The sequence below is a fragment of the Tasmannia lanceolata genome, unplaced genomic scaffold, assembly GCF_043159265.1.
Source record: "Tasmannia lanceolata isolate RefF3 unplaced genomic scaffold, GAP_Taslan_0.1 ptg000003l, whole genome shotgun sequence".
Taxonomy (NCBI): domain Eukaryota; kingdom Viridiplantae; phylum Streptophyta; class Magnoliopsida; order Canellales; family Winteraceae; genus Tasmannia; species Tasmannia lanceolata.
The window spans coordinates 53,457,679-53,471,247 of record NW_027518680.1 but is presented as its reverse complement, the minus strand read 5'-3'; the positions used below and the strand labels follow the sequence as shown (position 1 = coordinate 53,471,247).

The 13,569-nt window shown below is 37.5% G+C and overlaps 1 long non-coding RNA gene across 1 annotated transcript; it reads left to right on the top strand.

The window, feature by feature from the left end:
- Window positions 1–4,178: 4,178 nt before the first annotated feature.
- On the top strand, window positions 4,179–13,124 carry LOC143863240 (uncharacterized). Its single transcript, XR_013240837.1, has 3 exons — window positions 4,179–4,456; window positions 4,628–4,701; window positions 13,013–13,124. It is a non-coding gene; the product is annotated as an uncharacterized LOC143863240 (long non-coding RNA).
- Window positions 13,125–13,569: the final 445 nt, after the last annotated feature.

Sequence of the window (13,569 nt, the reverse complement as noted above, 5' to 3'; positions counted from 1 at the left end):
ATATCTAATACAATAAGCTGGGATGAAAAGAAGAGAGTTTTTTCAATTTTTTTCAAAATCACGTGAGAATTACACGTCACATTTTTTGACTTTTTTTAACAAATGCACCCATTCAACTCATATAATTTCAATCCTACCCTCTCCTTTATACTTTTAACAAAGGCACCCATTAGATCATATAATTTCAATCCTACCCCCTCCTTTATGCTTTTAACAAAGGCACCCATTAAAGCCGTATAATTTCGATCTTACCCCCCTCCTTTATGGTTTTTTAATAAAAAATCATAAGGGTGATCTTAACCATCCGATTTAAGATAAGAGGAATTATGGAAACATCTATAGATTGGAGGGTTAGGATCAGGCTATGGAAATGATTTTTGGGCTACAACCTATTTATGTTGTGTTCCATCACATGGACGGTTTGGATTACGAAGACACGTGTACTCTCGCATGAAGAAGGCCTGTTTCATCCTTCCTAAATTGCAAAATGACTGCTAGAACCTTTTATATGTGGTTCTGTTTGTCCTTTATGGCACACACATTAAATGCAATTTCTGTTCGGATCATTGTAGTTCTTCTCAAATTGGAAAAATGTCCATCTAACCCCTAACGATGACTGTACTTTACCCTTCGGCACCAGCTTGGGACTCTAAAATGCCTTATATAAATGAAGTTCCGATAAGGATAAGGACATCGCAAGTAATTGAAGGACCATTTTAGGATCTCTTGCAAAGGATTCAAATGGGCCTCATTGAATTAAGCTCAACGTGCAACGAATCAACGCGCCAATGCTTAGCATCCCCAAGAAAGTCACACTGTGTCATCTGTTGTTTGAATTTCTTACATCAAATTCATGATTTCCAGGTTCTAGAAGGTTCTACTGAAATAATTTTGCATTGAATGGTTTGAAATTACTCAAATGCTCTCTACCTCTATAACAACTTTGATGTCTGTATGCTCTGCTATGAAATAGTAAACAAATAATGGCCCATGAGTTGCAGAAACTCTCAAGTGAGCCAAATGGGTTGGGTTCCTAAGTTCAAGGGAGTTGGATTTCTAATTTTTGGGAAATTATTTCTCTTCATCTCACTGATTGCCATTTTCATTACATCCTTCCTTTCACTCAGTTCACTGATTTGGCATTTCTTTTCTTGGTTTTTTGAAATTTGAGAAAGTTCTAAGTCTTCATAGATCCTTCAAAAAATTGGGAACTAACCACCATTTCTTGAGAAGGTTGAAGGTTTGGTGCCCTGGGCATAAACAAGATTTCATTGCTATTGTTTTTGCTTACAACAGAGCATCCAGAAGTTCCTGGCAACATGAGTATATTAGTACTACAATCATACTACAAGATGGTGTAAATGACGCTACAACAACCTATTCTATACCAGTTTTTTTGTGTTCTGTTTGCTACAGCTACACATTCTATCTTTTACATTTGTCGGGTTTGAAATACCTCTATTTATGTAGCTACTTTGTCTGCAATTTGATTCATACTATCATTGGTAACCATTCATACGCTTTCCTGGTGCAAATATTAGAGTACAAGTTGGGATTTAGGATGCTTTTCCACTCTGTTTCTGCTTCAGAGTTCAACTATGTTCTTTTTTTTAATGATGAGTTCAATTATGTTCTTCTAAAGTTCTTCTGTCAATAAAGATCTTGGGGTGTTCAGTTTCACTAAATCATGGCTTTTAGGTAAAGTGCATATAATTTCTGATATCATTCAAGAAGTTGAATGAAAACATCATCATTTTCTTTTTCTGAAGTGGTTTAAAACAAACTAACCACTTTCTCGAAATTGATTATTGTTTTCACAGTACATGCAAGAAATTTCATGTTTAAGCTTTTAAGAGCACACATAAACAGAATAAGTGGAGATTGCACACTCAGAATATCCGGCAACAGTTAATTAACATGGATAAAATCCTCTCAGGGATGGTTTCATGGCTTTTTTCCTCTTTTTTTGTGGGTTCTTCTCAATATATGTTTTCATATATTATTTAAGTGGATTTTCGTCTTATGTTGTTCTTGTTAAAGTATAAAAGATAAATAACGCTTTCTCCAACAGCTTAAGCTTTTGGAGAAGTTGGTAAGTTAACATGGTATCAAAGCCAAAAGGTCTCGAGTTCAAACCTCCGGGATAGCAAAAATCCACATGTGATGGTCGGCCTAAAGTGGGACCAAATGTGCCACGTGTTTGCCAAGTGGATTTGTTTGTTTTGGATTTTGATTCACTATGGTTTATCAAAATCCAAAACAAATGGAGCATAAATGGAACTTTTTCTACATTGTTGTTTTTCCTTCTGATTTGAGTACACACTTATTTTGGCTTAATGTATAATCTTCTTTGTTTTAATTCTCTTTTTTTAAATGAAGGTTTTGGCATAGAGGGCTTGAAGGAGGAGGTGATGAAAGGATTGGTGATTCTCTTCAATCAAAAGGAGAGTTTGCCTCACCTCTAGCTCTTTTATCTTTTCATAAAATTGTTCACATATGAATAGTTCCACCCTAAAAATTGGGGTGGGGATACGCTGTCATAAAAAGCCAAAAAAATGTATTGAATTTTACATTTACATTATTGAATTTTACATACAAATTTATTTTTCATAAAGAATGTATTTTTCAAAGTATATTTTTCTGCTCACCCCGTGCATCGCACGGGCTATCCCACTAGGATATCTATATGAAGGAACAGATACTAAGGTTTTTTTTTTCCTCTAAATTGCAAATTGTATTACGAAGACACGTGTACTCTCGCATGAAGAACCCTGCTTCAATCCTTCCTAAATTGCAAAATGACCGCTACAACCTTTCCTATGCGGCTCTGTTTGTCATTTATGCCACACACATTAAAAGCCCATCCTTTACAATTGTATGTGTTGAGAGATTTGTCTTATTAGACATGGTGAAAACTAGATGAAAATACTATTTCTAGAAATGTGGCTAGCAATAATAAGTACCGAAAGAAGATAGCAATAATAATCATAAGGTACTAAAGTTTAGGGGGAAAATTACAGAAAAAGTGCTGTAAAGTAGAAAAATTAGGGAAAAATGTACCAAAAAAGGATATCTTTATATGATAATTACGAAAAAACTACTTTGTTTCACTTCTACGGGCACCCGCAGGTCAACCCGGACCCGCCCAGTTTTGACGGGCCGGGTTGACCCGCGGGTCAACTTAGAAACGGGTCACAAAATGTTGACTCGGACCCATAAATTACGGGCGGGCCGGTTTGACCTGCGGGTCCGGGTCAATTCTTGCCAGGTCTAGCCTTGCCACGCGTATCCATTTTCGGGATTTTAAAAAAGTATAGAAGAAAGAACCGTTCATATTCCCTCTCTGTCCTAGGTGCAAGCCCTTTTGGAATCGACAAAAACCCCATCCATGCAATTAATGTGATTATGTTCCCCAGGTGTACTCCTTTCCATCTACATCTGCTTATAGATGCCTCTCTTTGTTGTTTCTGCCGAACGCAATATATGTGATCCAGACCATTCAGTTCGTAAGATAAGTATTCCTATTTATTCATATTTTGAGCGCGGAAAAAACTCTCACTCTCACTCCGTTGACGTGTTGTCTCTCTAGGGCCAACGAGTCTCTCTCTATCTCTCTCGATAACACACACTCTCTCTTTCTCTCTCGCATTGCTTTGCTCCTAGGGTTTCTCTTCCTATTTTTTTTGCCTTCCCCAATACGGATCAAGCATTCCTGTGCGAGTAGCCCTTTGAGATACTATGCAAGTTCTTCCCTTCTGAATCAGATAGATTCATATCTGAAAGAGGCTGATAATAAGTTCTTTTAAAATTGACTATTGCCGAGCGTAGGTTTATTTCAAAAATCTTTTTTCTTTGTATTACGAATCATGTCAATTCGATATTGTCTAACGAGGAGTTAGAACACAGGTGTGGGCTAAGTAAATCAATGAACAGTCTTGGTCGTGCTCATGGAAATTCCAGTGGAAGTGAAGACCACATTATAAATGATACGGATAAAAACATTCATAGTCCCGACCATGCCACCATCAGTGCGTAAATGTAGCTCACCATTTTCCCATTGAGGCCGAACCTAAACCTGTGCTCGAGAGATAGCTGTCCATACATACACTGATAAGAGATGTATGGATTCTCGAGGAGAGAGGAGTCGTTGTGGTCCCCCCCTCCCAATCGAGAAATCAATGCCGCCTTATAGTGAGTTCGATTCCGCATGACTCCTATTCTGATATATGCAACCTAAGCAGCTACTTCTGATTCAGTAGCGGCAGCAAATCCTTCTCTAACTACGATCTGATCTCGTCTGTTGAAAATCGTCTTATCTTATGAAAGAGGAGAAGCCCAGATATCTACAAAACGTTGGATCCTAGCAGCCACAAGCTACAAGTAGTGATCTCCATTCCTAATAGCGACATGCTCTTCCAGTTCGATTGCGCAAGGGCTTTCAGATTCCTTGGACTAGGTTTCCCCCCCCCCTCTTTCTCCATCTTCCATTCTCTCCATCTCCATCTCCATCTCTAAGCTTTATTTTTGATTTTTCAGTTCACTTTTTTCTTATGCATTTTCTTTCTCGCAAATTTATTTCAGAAAGTTGTTTTATTACTTAACTTTCTTTTGCCCTATTTTTCAACAGGGATTGATGGATTTTCTTTAAAACTGTGTATAGCTACTGTTTGATTTGTTGAAAGAGAGACAAATATTCCAAAGGTTTTTACCCAGCCCTTTTGTTCAATTTTCTTCTTCTATACAAATTGATTTTACAGACTAATTTTTCCTTATTTCGTTGCTTAATTAAGATCTTTTCACAAATTTTCTTGATTCTTAATACCCTCTCATTTTTTCATGTTATATTTTAACACTTAAGCTTCTTCACTGTCATCCTTCTCACAGTTTCTCCATTGCCATTCTATTTAGCTTTAAATAAGCCTTCTTTCATGTATCCACAAATTGATTTCACAAATTACTTCTTCCTTGTGTATTCAGAAATTGGTTTTACAAATTATTTTTCATTTTATGTATCCAGAAATTAATTTTCCTTTTATAAATTACTTTTCCCTTCAATTTCTTTTGGGCTTTTTTTGTTTCCCCCCATTGAAACTTCCATGGGTTTCCGGTAGATTGTCATCATACATGAGATTCTATTATCAACCTCTGCAAAATCTCTAGACATCATTGATTCCATTCAAATATTATGTTATGTTTCTTATTAGTTTATGGGAAAAGTGTTGGTACTCGGTCGAGTATATAAGGTTATCTACTGTGTCGCTTAAATAAAAGGCATATAGGTTACTAACCGTTGATTTAAAGTAATCAAACCCGTCCAAATAAAAGCCGACGTTTTATTACATCTGTGAGAGAGATACCAGAGCGACTCTCTCTCCCTCTCTCCCTCTCTCCCTCTCTCCCGTCCAACTCTCTCTCTCTCCCTCCTGTCCGACGGAAATAGGGAACCTCTCCCTCCTCGTTCTCTCTCTCTCCCGTCCGACTCTCTCCCTCTCTCGTTTTTCCGGTCCTCGTTCTCTCTCCCGTCCGACTCTCTCTCTGGTATTTCCGTCAGACGGAACCCTACCTACCGTGCCGTGGCTTTAAAGCTTGGGATTTATTGCAGAAAACCACCGTCGTCGATTGAAAGCTTGAAGGTTGTTTGAAATAGGGTAATCTTGCAGATTTATTACAGATTTCTGGAGGGTTTAAAGGTACGGTTCTTCTTTAAATTGATTTTCCATTTTTTGGATAAATTTCTGTGTTGATTTTACAGATTTACGGGAAAGTGTTGATTTAAATCTGTAATAGTAGAAGCTTGTAATAAATTTGAACAAAAAAAAAAAACGAGGGTTTCATTCCACATTTTGGGGATTTGTTTTCAAGCCTACCTTTCAATCTGTAATATCCCTTTCCATTTTTTTGATAAATTTCTGTGTTGATTTTACAGATTTAGGGGAAAAGTGTTGATTTAAATCTGTAATAGTAGAAGCTTGTAATAAATTTGAACAAAAAAAAAATGAGGGTTTCAATCCACGGTTTGGGGATTTTTTTTCAAGCCTACCTTTCAATCTGTAATATCCCTTTCCATTTTTTTGATAAATTTATGTGTTGATTTTACAGATTTAGGGTTCCTGTGTTGATTTAAATCTGTAATAGTAGAAGCTTGTAATAAATTTGAACAAAAAAAAAAACGGGGTTTGGGGATTTTTTTTCAAGCCTACCTTTCAATCTGTAATATCCCTTTCCATTTTTTTGATAAATTTCTGTGTTGATTTTACAGATTTCGGGTTCCTGTGTTGATTTAAATCTGTAATAGTAGAAGCTTGTAATAAATTTGAACAAAAAAAAAACGAGGGTTTCAATCCACGGTTTATCTGCACCCACTCAAAACCCCTACATCCCTTTACAGATTTGCAGGTTTAATTGGCGCAATTGTGAGTGTAAAACCGATTATTGGTTTCATTCTTAATCCAATATTCGGTTTGGCAGTCAGAATCAGTTGTTATAATCTGAAAAGAAGAAGGCCTTAATTTAATTTTTCTGGTTTATTTGCTGAAGAAACTCTTTACTGTTGTGTTTGGAATGATTGGTTGGAATCGCAGATAGAATTTCTGAGTGGGTTTAAGCTCTATTTGAAAGGGACTGGTTAAGTTTTATTGAGCTAATGGATGACACTATGTCCGATGGTTTTGGGTTATCAATTGATGATATAGATGCTAATAGATTGATTGTGGTTGATGACATGGCGTCCCAAGCTGGTGGCTTACAAAATGATGGAGAATATGTCAATGAATTTGTTATGGTTGAGGAGGAGGAACATCAGAATGAGGGTTGTAGCGGTACATTTAATACGCCTACTAAGGATGGTAATGAGGGGGATTTAGTTTCCAAACCATTTAAGGACCAGATGTTTGATACCGATATCGCTGCATATGAGTTTTATAATTTATATGCGTTGGGTATGGGATTTGGAATTCGAAAAGACACAACTTATAAGTCAAAGAAAAATGGGGAAGTGATTTTTAGGAGATTTGTATGTGATAAAGCAGGGTTAAAAAAAATGAAAGATAACAAAGAGAGTGATAAAGTAGTGAAGCGTCGTCGTAGTGTAAGAGAGGGCTGCCAAGCCAAGATGGATATCTCTTTGACAGATGAGAAGTGGCACGTGAGAGCTTTTGAAGATGATCATTGCCACGAGCTTACCTCTCCATCTAGAAGGCTAATGCATCGTTCTCACAATAGATTTTTTAAGAATGAATCATGTAAGATTTTGATAGATGACCTAAGTAAGATAGGGATGAAGCATGCTGGTGTTAAAAGGGCTATTAGCGTCACATGTAAAGGAACAAATGCTGCTTTGACAACAAATCAGGTGGTGTCCCATTTGAGGAAAAAGCGGGGTAACAATATGGGTAAGGAAGGTGTCTTGGTAGCAGAATATTTCCAAAAGAAACGATCAGAAGACCCTAACTTTCAATTTGCTATGGAGTTGGACATTGATTGGAACTTGTGATCGATGTTTTGGGCCGATTCATGGGCGCGAGAGGCATACCTAAAGTTTAGTGATGTCATTTTTTTATGTCACGTACAGGACAAATATGTTTAAGATGCCATTTGCTCCATTTATCGGAGTTAATCACCATCGCCAGTCTACACTATTTGGATGCGCATTGTTAGCCGATGAGAAAGAGGAGACATTTACATGGCTATTTCAGCAATGGTTGCAGTGCATGTTTGGGAAGGCGCCAGGTTGTATAATAACAGATATGGATGGGGCGATGAGAAATGCGATTCAAACTGTTTTCCCAGACACCCGCCATAGGTTTTGCTCCTGGCACATACACAAGCATTTAGTTGAGCATGTTCCAGCGATGAGAGAAACTGATAGTGAGTTTTGCAAGAATTACAAGAAATGGTTTTATACAAGACAAATACATGATAGCGAGTTGAAATGGAAAGAATTAGTAGAGAAATATAAGATTAATGAAAATGGATGGCTAGCGAAAATGTGGGAGCTATGTAGTCACTGGGTACCATCTGGAATGACTTCTAGTGGCCGCAGTGAGAGCATCAATACTTTCTTTGATGGGTATGTTAATATGAACACCACTTTAAAAGAATTTGTAGATCAATATGATAGGGCACTTGAGTTTCGTCGTAAAGCAGAGTCCCAAGAAGATTTCAGATACAAAACTACGAAGGCCGTGTTGATGTCAAGGTTCAAATTAGAAGAAGAAGCAAGCAAATGTTATACCAGGACAATGTTTGATAGATTCCAAGTAGAGTTTAAGGATAGCCTTGACTGTTGGCATGACAAAACGGATAAGAATGGCAACACAGCTGAATACGTTGTGGGACTGAGTGTAGACGAGAAGTGGAAATGGTGCAAGGTCTTGTATGATGATTCTGAAGAAGGTGTGAAGGCTACATGTGAGTGTGCAAAATTCGAGATTGAAGGGATTTTGTGCAAGCATATACTTCGTATTATGACCAAGAAGCAATTGAGTAGAATTCCAGAGCGATATATTTTAAACAGATGGACAACCGGGGCTAGATTTGTACTTGGTGGTCGGGTGTCTTTAGGCGAAGAAGATAGTAATGAAGTTACTCCTTATGAAACATGGTATGTAATAGCAAGGTGTCAAAGGCTAGTACATGAATTTCAGGGTAATAGGAGTCTTTTTAAGAAGGTGTATGTAACACTTGATGTATGGTTGGCAGAATGTGAACAAGCGAAGAGAGAGACACAACTTATTCTTGCAAACACTACTTGTAGCCAAGTACAATCCAATTTTGTGCGTGAATCTGCAGGGATATATATTCATGACCCACAAGTCGTGAAAACCAAGGGCCGCCCGAAGGTTGGTACACGTTTTAAATCGCCGATAGAGACCTCTCAAGCGAAAACAAAGAAACGAAAGTGTAAAAGATGTGGAGAATTAGGCCATAATACAAGAACGTGTAAAAAAGAACTCGAGGTACACGTTTTCTCACTTTGTATTTGTAGAATTTCTCATTTCTATGTTGTAATTATTATTCATGTGAAGCAACATTTTCTATGTGCCAATAGATGACATTAAGGGATGAAGATGAAGAGGAAGCAGAAGAGAGTGAATAAATCAATGTATTTGAATAGGTACTTGATAGCTTCTTAATGTTACAACTTTGTAAATATTTCTGGATAGGTACTTGGTAGTTTCTTATCATCTTTTATTCTTCTTGCTCTTCATCTTGTATTCTTAATTATTTCTTCTGTCATTTGATGCTTACCTCCATGTTCTAATATTCCTCTGATTGCATGCAGGTGAGTCACTATTTCATGGGAGCCCGTTCACATTGGAAGATGAGTTCAGAGTGAAGAGAGCAATGGGTTGAATTGTAGAGCTACATGTTGACCACCACGTGTTTTTTCTTTTGGTTTCTGTATGGGATGGGATTCTATTAACATTATGTATGGGATGGTTTCTGTATGGCATGGTTTTTGTATTAACATTCTTCAAGTGAATGGGATTGTATTCACATCTGCAATTTTTGGGACAGAAAGAGGTTCTGGAACTGAACCTGTTACTGATCGATGGACCTCTTCCGTCGTCTGTACACGCATTTGGATACCATAGGACTACTTACACATGCATATTCTCACTCTCCTGCCTTTATTTACAAAATTCTCCGAATAATATCGATATAAATTCTTGAAAAATAAATCAAAGTTTTGATGCCCCTTAAACTCTAAGACCATGTTTGGCAAACCTTGAAGAAATATTCCATGAAATATTTGTGGGGCTAGTTGTGAAAGATAAAGTGGTAACCTGTTCTGATCCCATAAAAGGTCTCAGCTGAAACAACTCTTCTATTGGGCAGGCCTTCATCCAATGGATTTTCTACTACTCCTGGAACATCATAACAGTCATTGAAGTTTCAAGTCTCCTCTCATCCTAGGCCTCATTGCTTACTACTGATCAAATCTCCTCCACCCTTTATCAGATTTTAATCTTAATTGGAGAACCTTCCAGCTACGTCCATTGTGGTCACAAGTGACCATTAAGACTGGACTTGTGTTGGAACCCTCTTCCTAACCAACATGCATTACATTCAGATCACCTCATCAGAGTTCCATGGCCTAATAATCACAGAGTGCATGAGTGCTAGCTTCGGGTGCACAGCCACAACACTCTAAGTATTGATCTCAGACAGTCATTTCCTCTGATTCAGAGTTTTTCATCTTTAGACCTCAAAGGAGTCTAGCCTTTAGAGAATTTTGTGCCTTATTGACAGCATTAAATAATTTGAGCATTCCTTTTGTAGCAGCACTGAGAAGAAACTTTTATTAGTGTCCAAGAAGCTGGCAGGCTTGACTACAGTAGCATATCTGGGTACCATTTATCTGAATTTAAATGTAAATTTGTATATCCTCCAGCTGATCAGTTCTCCTTGAGCCCATATTGGAACTCACTTATAGTGTGACCAGCACTTCCCTTTTCTATAACAGGCAGCTACAAAATAAAGTGCACAGTTACCATTCCCACATTCATTTCGGTTTTGGGACAGTAAGATCTGTCAAACGGAGCGCATCAATTCAGCATTGATCCACGTAACCATTGGTGAGACAAACCTTTCACATTTACATCTATGTAATAACACTTGATTCATCTCAACCATCTAACTGATAAGCTTTGTTTTGGGTATCTTATGGCTAAACAATACATCATTCAGGCAATGCTAGCATCTAATTATTTGTATTTTTTCCCATTGAACATGGACATTTAGACTCTGTTTCTTTCTATGTAAAACGGGCGTAAAACAAATTTTATGACCATTTTAAAGTGAAAATGTTAGAAGAAAAAAGAAAAGAAAAAGATGACTTGCATCCCGTTTCCATATAAACATAAACAAACCAAAAAGTTACATAAAATATGGATGCCATGTACTGATTACAGAACTGTCAAGAACAAAAAAAAACAATTATGAAAAAAAAAACAACCCCATTCGCTTTAATCCAGCCATTTTCATTCTCCACTAATTTAACGGCTTCACGCCCTTGTTGCACGACCAACTTCAATTCTGCAACCTCTTGCCTCAGCCTTTCAGTGTCTTTAATATCTTGACGTGCCTGTTGCCCCAACAACTTCAATTCAGCAACCTCGTGCTCCAACCTTTCAATGTCTTTAATGTGTTGATGCGCATGTTGCACCAACAACTTCAATTCGCCAACCTCGGCCTCCAACCTGTGCGGACATTGACTACCACTTATGTTGTCCCTCCTCGAACCAAATTCCCTATTGTATTCAGCATTGTCGCACCATTCAAAAAACTCGCACTTCTTCTTTCCACCTCCTTCCTGTGTGTTGTATATAATCTTTAGTAATTTGAACTTTTGCTGAAAAGTAAAAAAACACTATTAAATGGTTACTCACACTAAATCCACAAGTGTAGTAGGGCCGGCCTCGGTTGCCATTCACATCTGACTGAGTTATTTTAATAGCCGCTTTTATTCCACATTTACATGGTAATTCTCCAACTGAACCGGAATCGCTACGGTTAGAGGAGGCCATTAATCTTCACTATCTGCACAATATTGAACAAAAAGAATTGCATTACCACAATCATATGAACATAATTTAATTCAATCCTCAAACCTGGTTAATATTACACTTCGAGATGAAGAGGTTAAAAACCCTAAAGTTTCTGCAATTTTTTAACGCTGGAAAGAGAGGGTCTGCTGTGCTATCTCGAAACCCTTAAAAATAATTTAAACTCATTTTTGAACCCTAAAAATGAGAGCGTAGAGGGGTTTTGAGTGGGTGCAGATAACTTACAAAAAAATTGGGGATTTTTGTTAAACCATTTTGGAAGCCTAAAAAATGAGTTGAGTGGGTGTAGATAAGTATCAAAAAAATGGAAAGGGATACCCTCTAGCATCTATAGCTACCTTCAAAGATTTATCCCATAAAGGTAGTTAAGCACATTCAACTTCACAGAGGCAACTTGTATTCCTAGCCTAATCATGATGTCAAAAAGAAAATCCAAGATCAAACACAAAGAAGGTCGTGACCAAGTCCGAATGATATTCCACAGACAAAAGTAGGCTAGGAAAAACAATGATAATGATAAAAGATCATACTTCCAATTAGCTCCAAACTGCAATGTAGCCTCTTTCTCACTATTAATCTGACTCGTCATTTTTTCCAGCCTGTAAGGGTTCTTAGTATTGGATGGGCTAACAAACAAACATTAATTATTTAAAAAGAAAAAAACATAGTTAATACATTTTCAGACCATTTGATTCACAGTTTCATTAAAGCATGATAGAGGAGAGCTTCGACATGTTCACGGATCTAGTCATTATACAATCCATCCTCTTGGATGGGTTTGTTTTCCTAAAGAAACCTCTACTTTACCAAAAGTAAAATTGAGTGCCTTCACATCCCTCACCAAGCCTCCACCAAATCCTTCTTCTCTTTTGCAAGCATCATCAGATTGAAAGGTAGTCTTGAAAAAAAAATCCCCTAAAAAATGGAAAATCAATTTAAAGAAGAACCGTACTTTAAACCCTCCAGAAATCTTTAATAAATCTGCAAGATTACCCTATTTCAAACAACCTTCAAGCTTTCAATCGATGGCGGTGGTTTTCTGCAATAAATCCCAAGCTTTAAAGCCACGGCACGGTAGGTAGGGTTCCGTCGGACGGAAATACCAGAGAGAGAGTCGGACGGGAGAGAGAACGAGGACCGGAAAAACGAGAGAGGGAGAGAGTCGGACGGAGAGAGAGAGAACGAGGAGGGAGAGGTTCCCTATTTCCGTCGGACGGGAGGGAGAGAGAGAGAGTCGGACGGGAGAGAGGGAGAGAGGGAGAGAGAGTCGCTCTGGTATCTCTCTCACAGATGTAATAAAACATCGGCTTTTATTTGGACGGGTTTGATTACTTTAAATCAACGGTTAGTAACCTATATGCCTTTGATTTAAGCGACACAGTAGATAACCTTATATACTCGACTAAGTACCAACACTTTTCCCTTAGTTTATTCATAAATAGGCATTATAAGGATTCTAAGCAAATTGGCTTCCACTTGACTTCTTCTACGTGCAAACAACATTAGAGGAAGAATTTTGGACCACACTTAAGATCGACTGGTTTGCTAGGTATGTATAAGAATTTTTTTTTGTAACATTAGTCTTCTTCTCTTACAGCTACCAAATCAAATGGTTGCCAAATTACTCGCTTTGTAGTTATAACTTTATGCTTACATATTTGTTCCAACCCAAAAATATGGCCGGTCAGTAGCATTTTTTTTCTCATCAACCGCCCCTATATGTCCATTTATTTGTTTAACTTTACCACATGGGTGTGTATTGTTTTTCCCTGACATTTCGACTAATGTTATTTAGTGTGTTTATTTTTTGGTGGACTATTAAAATATGAGCTGTCAATTGCGTTTTCTGAAAAATCCTTTAAATATGGGCTCTAAATTTCCCTTTATTTCTCTCGCCGGTTTCTCATTCGAGTCCATCTATTTACTTCAGATTTACAATATCAATTAGACATTATTTCTTCCTTTGCATATCTTATACAGATTGTCTGTTTGGTATGAT